Source organism: Phocoena sinus, chromosome 1 (genome assembly GCF_008692025.1).
Source record: "Phocoena sinus isolate mPhoSin1 chromosome 1, mPhoSin1.pri, whole genome shotgun sequence".
In the NCBI taxonomy this organism is placed as follows: domain Eukaryota; kingdom Metazoa; phylum Chordata; class Mammalia; order Artiodactyla; family Phocoenidae; genus Phocoena; species Phocoena sinus.
Window position 1 is genome coordinate 151,929,134 of NC_045763.1, and position 8,456 is coordinate 151,937,589.

Here is an 8,456-nt window from a genome sequence, read left to right on the forward strand (position 1 = left end):
TAGGCTAGCACCCAGGAGATTGTTTTAAGATGGCTAAGGAGAACGTGTCAGCAGAAGGGAGATGGCCACGTGGAGGCTGAAAGGGGGGACCAGATGAGGAAGGTGTTGGGGGTGATCGGTCCCGTGCTGTTCAGAAGGGGCTCCCTTGCCAGTACCCTGTCGTGCAGCTGGCATATCTAGTTACCACGTGCCATGGCCTGAATGTTGGTGTCCTCTCAAAATCTGTATATTAGAATCCTAATCCCCAAAGATGATGGTATTAGGAGGTGGGGGCTTTGGGATGTGCTTAAGTCATGAGGGTGGGGCCTTTGTGAGTGGGATTAGTGCTCTTACAAAAGAAAGTTCACAGAGCTCCCTCGCCCCTTCCATCTTGTGAGGACACAGAGAGGTGTTGGTTCTGACCCAGGAAGCAGGCTCTCACCAGAATGCAACCATGCTGGTGCCTTGATCTTGGGCTTCCCAGCCTTCAGAACTGTGAGAAATAAATTTCTGTTGTTTATAAGCCACGCGGTCTGTGGTATTTTGTTATAGCAGCCTGAACGGACTAAGACATCATGGAACATTTGACTCATTTAGCCCACTCCTCTGCCCAGACACCATGCTCACCACTTAGCATGATGGTCATGATTTGGCTTTTCATGTTAATTTCTCTACAGGAAAGGTGTATGACAGAAGGACCCCATCGCAGCACTTATCTCAGTGTTCTAATCGTTTGCTGGTCCATCTGTTACCTAGACTGAGGTTCCTTATGGCTCTCTCTCTTAGCTCAGGGCCTGGTACTTAGCAGGAATTCATGAAATTTTTGTTAAGTGATGAAGGCTGGAGGGAACAATCACATCTAATTGGGGTGGAAGTGGGCAGTGGTCAGGAGAAATAGAGAAGTAACATTTGAGAGCTGGGCCTTCCTTGAAGTGCGAGTTCCTCATTCAGTACTTACTAAAGTCCCTATTATGTACCAGGCACTAGGCTAGGACACACTGGGTATATAGAGGTGATTGACACAGTACTTGCTTTAAAGGAATTCCATGCGATGGAGGAGACATTCCAGGCTGAAGGAGCTACATACACAAAGTCCTGGAAGTGCCTGATGTGTTTGAGGGGCTTTAGTGTGTGAGGCTGGAGATTAGGCTGAAAAAGGGCTAGACTGTAAAGGATCACTAATCGAAATAGGAAACATTGAAGGATGATGTGGCCTTTAAACCTTGCTCTTCACAGGCCTGTCAGGCCAGGGTTTGGACTTTATCCTGGAAGCAGCAGAGAAATCAATCACTGGACACTCTAAAATGGATGAGTGACATAATTGAATGTGGGTTTCAGTAAATTTCCTTGTGGTAATGTGGAGGATGGGCTGGAATGCCTGGATACTAGGAGAGAAGTTAGAAGGCTACTGCAAATAGTTCTAGCAAGAGATGGTGAGAGCCTTTGGGACAGGCATGAGGAGGGGACAGATGTGAGATATTCCAAAGATTAGATACAATAGACCACGGTGACCAGTTGTGGAGGGTGAGGAAGAAGGAATCATTAGAGATGACTGAAATGTCTGGGTAATGCTTTCAACTGAAATTGGCAAGGAGGATTTGGGGAGGTGTGGCAGGTGCTGGTAATGAATTCAAGTTGTACATTCTGAGATGGAGGGCAGGTCATGAGGACATCAGGTGAAAAAATCCTGTAGGAAATAGGAAACATGGATTCAGAGTTCAGGGCAGAAGTAAGGGTCAGAGATCAAGTTTAGGGGTCATTAGCCTTTGGGTGGTGAACAAAGTGTTGGAGAGAATGAGGTCCCTTGTGGGGAGGCACAACAGCCCAAAGACAGAACTCTAAGGCAAGGATACAGCCCATTCTTCAGAGCTGGTGGAACAGAAGCCCCCAAAGAGACAAAAACTGGCCAGAGAGATAGAAGGAGAATCATGCAAGCCAAGAGAGAACTGTGTTTCAGGGAAGGTGCCAGGAAGACACCTGAGCCTGCTTTGGAAGTCAGGGGATGTTTACCTAAGGAGGTGATGTCTGAATTAGTCTTAAAGGTGGAGAACAGGATGATGCCTGGAAAGGGGAGGTCAGATCTGGCAATTAGGATGCCTGTAGCCTCCACTAGGGAAGAGTCAATGGTGGGGCCAATAGACATATTCAGTGGATTGAAGAGTGAGTGCAAGGTGAGAAAGCATAGGTGGCAAGTATAAACCATTATTTTTTGAAGCTTGATACTAAAGGGAAGGAAAGAGAGGAAAAAATAGGCTGAGAATTGAAGGGGGAAGTTCCCTTAGGATGGGTGGCTTGAACCCCAGTGCACTTCCCCGCGTCAGGTATGTTCATGCCCTTCGCCCAGATGATCTAGCCGTTCCGTGAGTATATTGAGCAGCTCTCAGGGTAGGGACTGTGTTGGGTGCTGGGCTGCAATGAGGAACAAGACCTCTCAAGGACCCAGTCCAAAGGGTTAAAGAGACAAATAAGAAATTTCAGGTCGGTGTGGTGGGTGCCGCAGACAGGGTCAGTATGGGACACGATGGGAGACACTGGAGGTCACAAACCCAGCCTGGGGTTTGGGAGGGCTCCCTGGAGCAGGTGACATCTGAGCTGAGACCTAAAGTAGAAGAGAGCCAGGTGGAGCAGGGCAGGGCAGGGCAGGGGAGAAGGCATTCCAAGCAGAATGTTTTTCCTGCAAATCCCGTCCCCAGTTTTCTGTAAATCCTAGACACCCTGGATGCCCGTGGAGAACGTGAGGAGCCTCCTGCCGTTTTTACCCCCGTTTAACATGCTTTCCTGTGTCATGGTGGTTTTTACCCCCTCGTCTGTGTGTCTCCTGAAGCATCTAGTGCAGTGTTCAGCCCAAGGCTAATGCTTAAAAAAAATTTTACATGAAATCTTCTCAAGCCCACGGACCACTATCGTGGCTAATACATTTTCAAGGGGCCCCTGGCAAGGTTAACAAATAGAGGTATAAAGGGAAAGGAGAAGTAGACATAGGAAGAAGAATAAGGCTGAGAGAGATGGCTGGGGTGGGAGGTGGGGAGAAAGCAAAGAAACGAAGATCAAGTGTACATAGGGTGGCGAGGGATACAATTCCAAACAAAATCTAACCAGAACTCTCTGCTCCACGGAACCTTGCCTTTGGATTCTTTACTGTCACAGGCAGAACCCCCTATTCTCCCTCTACTTTAGGGTTCTCCCACTGGAATCTGACTTCTAGACACATTTGATCAGTTATATGCAACACAGCTGCATTTTCTCAGGAATGGGGAGAAGCTGAGAGAAAGAGGGGAGGAAAAAAAGCCCTCCAGACCCAACAATTTTCCCACTTCACAGGGGAAGCCAAGACAGAATTCAAATTTCCTTCCCTCGAGAGAGGGAAGCTGGTGGCTGTGTCACACTTCTAAATTGGGTACACAACTCACAAGCTAAGTTCTGTAGCACAGCAAAACTCATTTTGTTTTGCAGCTGGATAAAGTAAGGAAGAAAAAAGCTGGCATTACAGATTTTTGAATTGGCACCATGTCTTTCAAACTCCACCTCTTTCAGGAAATGTTCCTTAATGCGATGGGAGGTGGTAATTTCACTCCTTCTCCCAATGCCTCCTCACCCCAAGAAGCCCTGTTTAGAGCTGCACTTACCCCTTCATTTGTCAGCCTGACTTTGCTTTTTCCATCATCTCTGGATCCTTTGCTGAATTCTTTGTCTATGTCAATAGGATCAACATAGATAATGTGAAAGAACTCTAAAAACAATGGAAGTCGTAGATAGTAACGATGGTCTCTGAGGGTGTCAGTGTCACTGGTCCAAGACTGAAAGTTCCTAGGAAAAAGAACAAAGCCTCTTTGAGTTTCCTCTACAGTAAACAGCTTAGTATTATGTTGAATAATAGTATGGGTGGTTCCTGAATTAATTGTAATTGAAAAAAAAATTTCCAGCCAGTTATCACAATATATACAAGAGAGGAAACAAAACTTCTAATTTAAAATTCAGAGCAATATGTATCCTACAAGGAGTTGGATAAGCCACCTAGAATCATACAGTTACACACAAGGTGGATTTCATGAGCTTTTGTCAATTAAGTTATATCTTTTCTAAAGGGCAATTAGGAATAAAGTTCCCTCCTCTTTCTCTAGAACATACTCCATATCAATTTTCATGAGCCTAGAGAAAAGCACATTTATCAAAGACCAATAAAATTATTATTTTTAAATTTTATTTATTATTATTTATTTATTTGGCTGTGTCGGGTCTTAGTTGCGGCACATGGGATCTTTTGTTGTGGCGCGCGGGCTCTTCGTTGCGGGGCACAGTCTTCTCTCTTTTTGTGGCATGAGGGCTCCAGAGTGCACAGGCTCAGTAGTTGCCGCATGCGGGCTCTCTAGTTGTGGCGTGCGACACGGGCTTAGTTGCCCCACGGCATGTGGGATCTTAGTTCCCTGACCAGGGATTGAACCCACATCCCCTGTATTGGAAGGCAGATTCTTAACCACTGGACCACCAGGGAAGTCCCCCAAAACCAATAAAATCATTTTAGGTTGAAAATATTAGTGGGGGAGGAAAGAAGTAGCCCGGGTGTAGGCTCTAAAGATGAAAATTATATGAAGGTATGTTTGTGACAGGTCATTAAATGTATTAGATAGTTGCTATGCCCCAGGCACGTAACTGCAGTAACTCATGTCTCGTCATGTTTCCCTCTCTGGGAAAACAATGTGTTGTGTGAAGATTACAGCTGGGGCTGAAAGATGTTGCCATGAGCTTTCCTCATAGTCTAGAGGCCACGAGTACCTCGTTCAAGGACCTTTTCAGGGATTTTTCTCTGGACCTTGGATATTCTCTGATTATTGGGGATGAAATGTATTTGCCCAGAATAACAGTCTTGGTGAAAAGACATTTCTAACCATCATTTCACTGTTTGTCTTTGGTGAAGTTTAGGCCCTTGATAGGTAGTGCGGCTTAGCAAATGCTGCCAAATTCTATAGACAACTAGCGTGTATTTCATTTTCAAATAACTTTTCCTCTATCAAGATCTCAATTCTCACAAATATAGTAACTATAGGATCATTTAACAAGAGTCCAGGCATAGTCTGATCAACCATCTTTTTCTTTTACTCTATGCACCACAGACTAGAAGCGAAAGGTATGACTTCCTTTTATCTTCAAAAATGTTGAAAGTGAGGCCCAGGAAAGATAAGGATATTATTTCCTTAGGATTTCCTCAAGAGGATTTCCTCAGGAGGATCAAGCTTTGGGAGACTGAAAGGCTAGAACCCAAAGATCCCTGATTTTTCTTCTTTCATCTCAGACATGGTGAATTTTGTCTCACATCTATCCCTAGGGGTTGTTGGTGCTCCTTTTGACTTAAAGGTTATCTCTTCTTTATTTCGTGTGCTGCGAGACATGCCTGAAAGACACACCAGGCAACTGGATGGCTCCATGCTTGCTCAATGAGTCAGAGTGCATGAAATATTTCTTTAGGAAAAAGGGATACAGTCATCCTTCGGTATCTGTGGAGGGCTGGTTCCAGGACCCCCGAGGATACCAAAATCTGAGGATGCTCAAGTCCCATACATAAAGTGGAGTAGTATTTGAATATAAAGCACATCCTCCCATATACTTTAAATCATCTCTAGATTACTTGTGATACTAATGCAATGTAAACTCTATGTAAATATTTGGCATGCAGCAAATTCAAGTTTTGCTTTCTGGAACCTTCTGGAATTTTTTTTCCAGAAGGCTAGTTGAATCCGTGAATGTGGAACCCCTGGATACAGAGGACTGACTGTGCTAACTTGGTGTAATGATGAGGCAGTGAAATAAAAGAGAGGGAAGGGGAAGTTGCCTTAAGAAGAAATGATCATAACTTATTGTTATTGTTTCTTAGAAATGTAATTAAATTGGGGGAACTGGGGTGGCAGGGCTGGGATAACTGTAAAGGTTAAAACATACAGTCTAGGGCAGATCAGGCAGGAAACGTGTTTAAACACTCAAAAAATCTGCAAATTATATGTGAGATAGCCCTGAGTAGCTAAGGCTAAGCATGAGAACCCATCTATCTGATGGGAAAATGACAAACAGGATAACAAAAAAGCACAATCTTTTTGGTTGACCAATATAACCACCATGGAGTTTGCAAAAACAGAACCATCTGTTGTGTAAGGAACCATGGAGAGAGATTCTGTATTTATAGAATCCCGAGTGGGAAAAACAGGGACATTAATAAACTTTTTTTTCAATTCACTAATCTGAAATCCACTTTTCTTCTGGTTTCTCTGCTGTCAACATATACCGTGTTTAAAAACAAACAAACAAACAAACAAACAAAAACCCAGTCAATTTAAAAGCAGACAGACTTGCTATGACTAATTTAAGAACTCCCAAAGTAGGCTCTTTTCCAAAAAGGCATAGCAATTGACAATACTGGCAGCTCAGTCTCTGGGGTTATGATACAACTACAGACCCTGAGGCTGAATCAGATGTTTACTGCTAGTTTGGGCACAGCAGGGTAGTTTGCAGAGGAACTCTACAACCCTTAACTGTTCCTGGTATGGGGCTTTAAAATGAAATCTTCCCATAAACAAATGTTTCCAATGCGTGTACCTTAAGCAGCCTACCTTAATAATTCTTATTTTTTCCTCTTGATTTCTTTTTTTTTTTTAATTAATTAATTTTTTGGCTGTGTTAGGTCTTCGTTGCTGTGTGCGGGCTTTCTCTAGTTGCAGCGAGCGAGGGCTACTCTTTGTTGTGGTGTGCAGGATTCTCATTGCGGTGGCTTCTCTTTGTTGCGGAGCACGGGCTCTAGGCACGCGGGCTCAGTAGTTGTGGCTCACGGGCTCTAGGCACGCGGGCTCAGTAGTCGTGGCGCACGGGCTTAGTTGCTCCGCGGCATGGGGGATCTTCCCGGACCAGGGCTCGAACTCGTGTCCCTTGCAGGCGGATTCTTAACCACTGCGCCACCAGGGAAGTCCCCCTCTTGGTTTCTAAGATGGAAGTTTTTCAAAGAAAAAACTTGTAGTGGGGGCCAAGAGCACTATTGCTTTTCAGATGTTGCACGTTCCTTTTAAAACACCTATTTCTTAGTTGCCTCCTTAGCGCAGTAGGCAGCATGTCAGTCTCATAAAACACATATTTCTTAATGAAAATATGTCATAAAATTATTTTCGAAAAGCTAACATCTTTAGCTGGCATTGCTTTTCCACGAATACCTCTATGTGTTATAATTACTCTGTATTATGATGGAGGAGGTTGGAAATTAAAGTGATGATTCTCTTCCAAAAGCCTTCAAAGGGATGATAGGATCACATTTCTTTTTTGTCCATTTTATTAAATTATTTTTCTAGGAATTTTCCCTTCAACTAAGTTTTCATATGTATCTTCATAAAATTATTCATAGTATTTTGTTATCATGTTTAAATATCTATAGGATGGATGGTGATGTCTCCTTTTTCATTTATGATATCGGTTATTTTTTAAAATTAATTTTTATTGGAGTATAGTTGATTTAAATATTGTGTTAGTTTCTGCTGTACAGCAAAGTGAATCAGTTATACATATACAAATATCCAATCTTTTTTTTTTTTTTTTTCCGGTACGCGGGCCTCTCACTGTTGTGGCCTCTCCCGTTGCGGAGCACAGGCTCCGGACGCGCAGACTCAGCCGCCATGGCTCACGGGCCCAGCCGCTCCGCGGCATGTGGGATCTTCCCGGACCGGGACACGAACCCGTGTCCTCTGTATCAGCAGGCGGACTCTCAACCACTGAGCCACCAGGGAAGCCCTATCCACTCTTTTTTATTCTTTTCCCATATAGGTCATTACAGAGTATTGACTAGAGCTCCCTGAGATGATCCCATTTCACTCAGTGAGTTCAATTAATTTTGCCATGGGGAACTCCTGGGGGTCCAGTGGTTAGGACTCGCTCTTCCACTGCTGTGGCCAGTGTTCAATCCCTGGTCGGGGAACTAAGACCCTGAAAGCTACTTACAGCGGCCAAAAAAAAATTTTTTTTTAAACCATGAATTCAACTGTGGGGACGAGGAGGAGGCAAAAATAAATGACATCACCACTTACTGGGTGTCTACTATGTGCCAGGTAATGCACTAAGCACATTACAGCCTTTATCACATTTTATCTTCCCAGCAATGCTGCACATTATTATCTTCATTTTACATGAGGGGACTGAGGTTCAGAGTGGTGAAGCAACTCATTGCAGGACACACAGCTAGTAAGACACTGGCCTGTCCTTGGTTTCCCGTTAAATGGGATACACAGTATATTTCTTGGAGGTTTTGTTCAGCATAAGGTTATACCTTCTGCTGCTAAATTGTTCAAGCAGTTTCTTGTACCAAGTGTGACTTGGTTCCTTAAAAATTGTTATTTAATGAGAACCTATGGGCTAGACACTCCGCGAGGTGATTATGCACCTTATCACCTTTAATCATTATAGTTCTAAGAGATTGGGTTCTCTCCATTTTACGTATATTGAAACTGTTT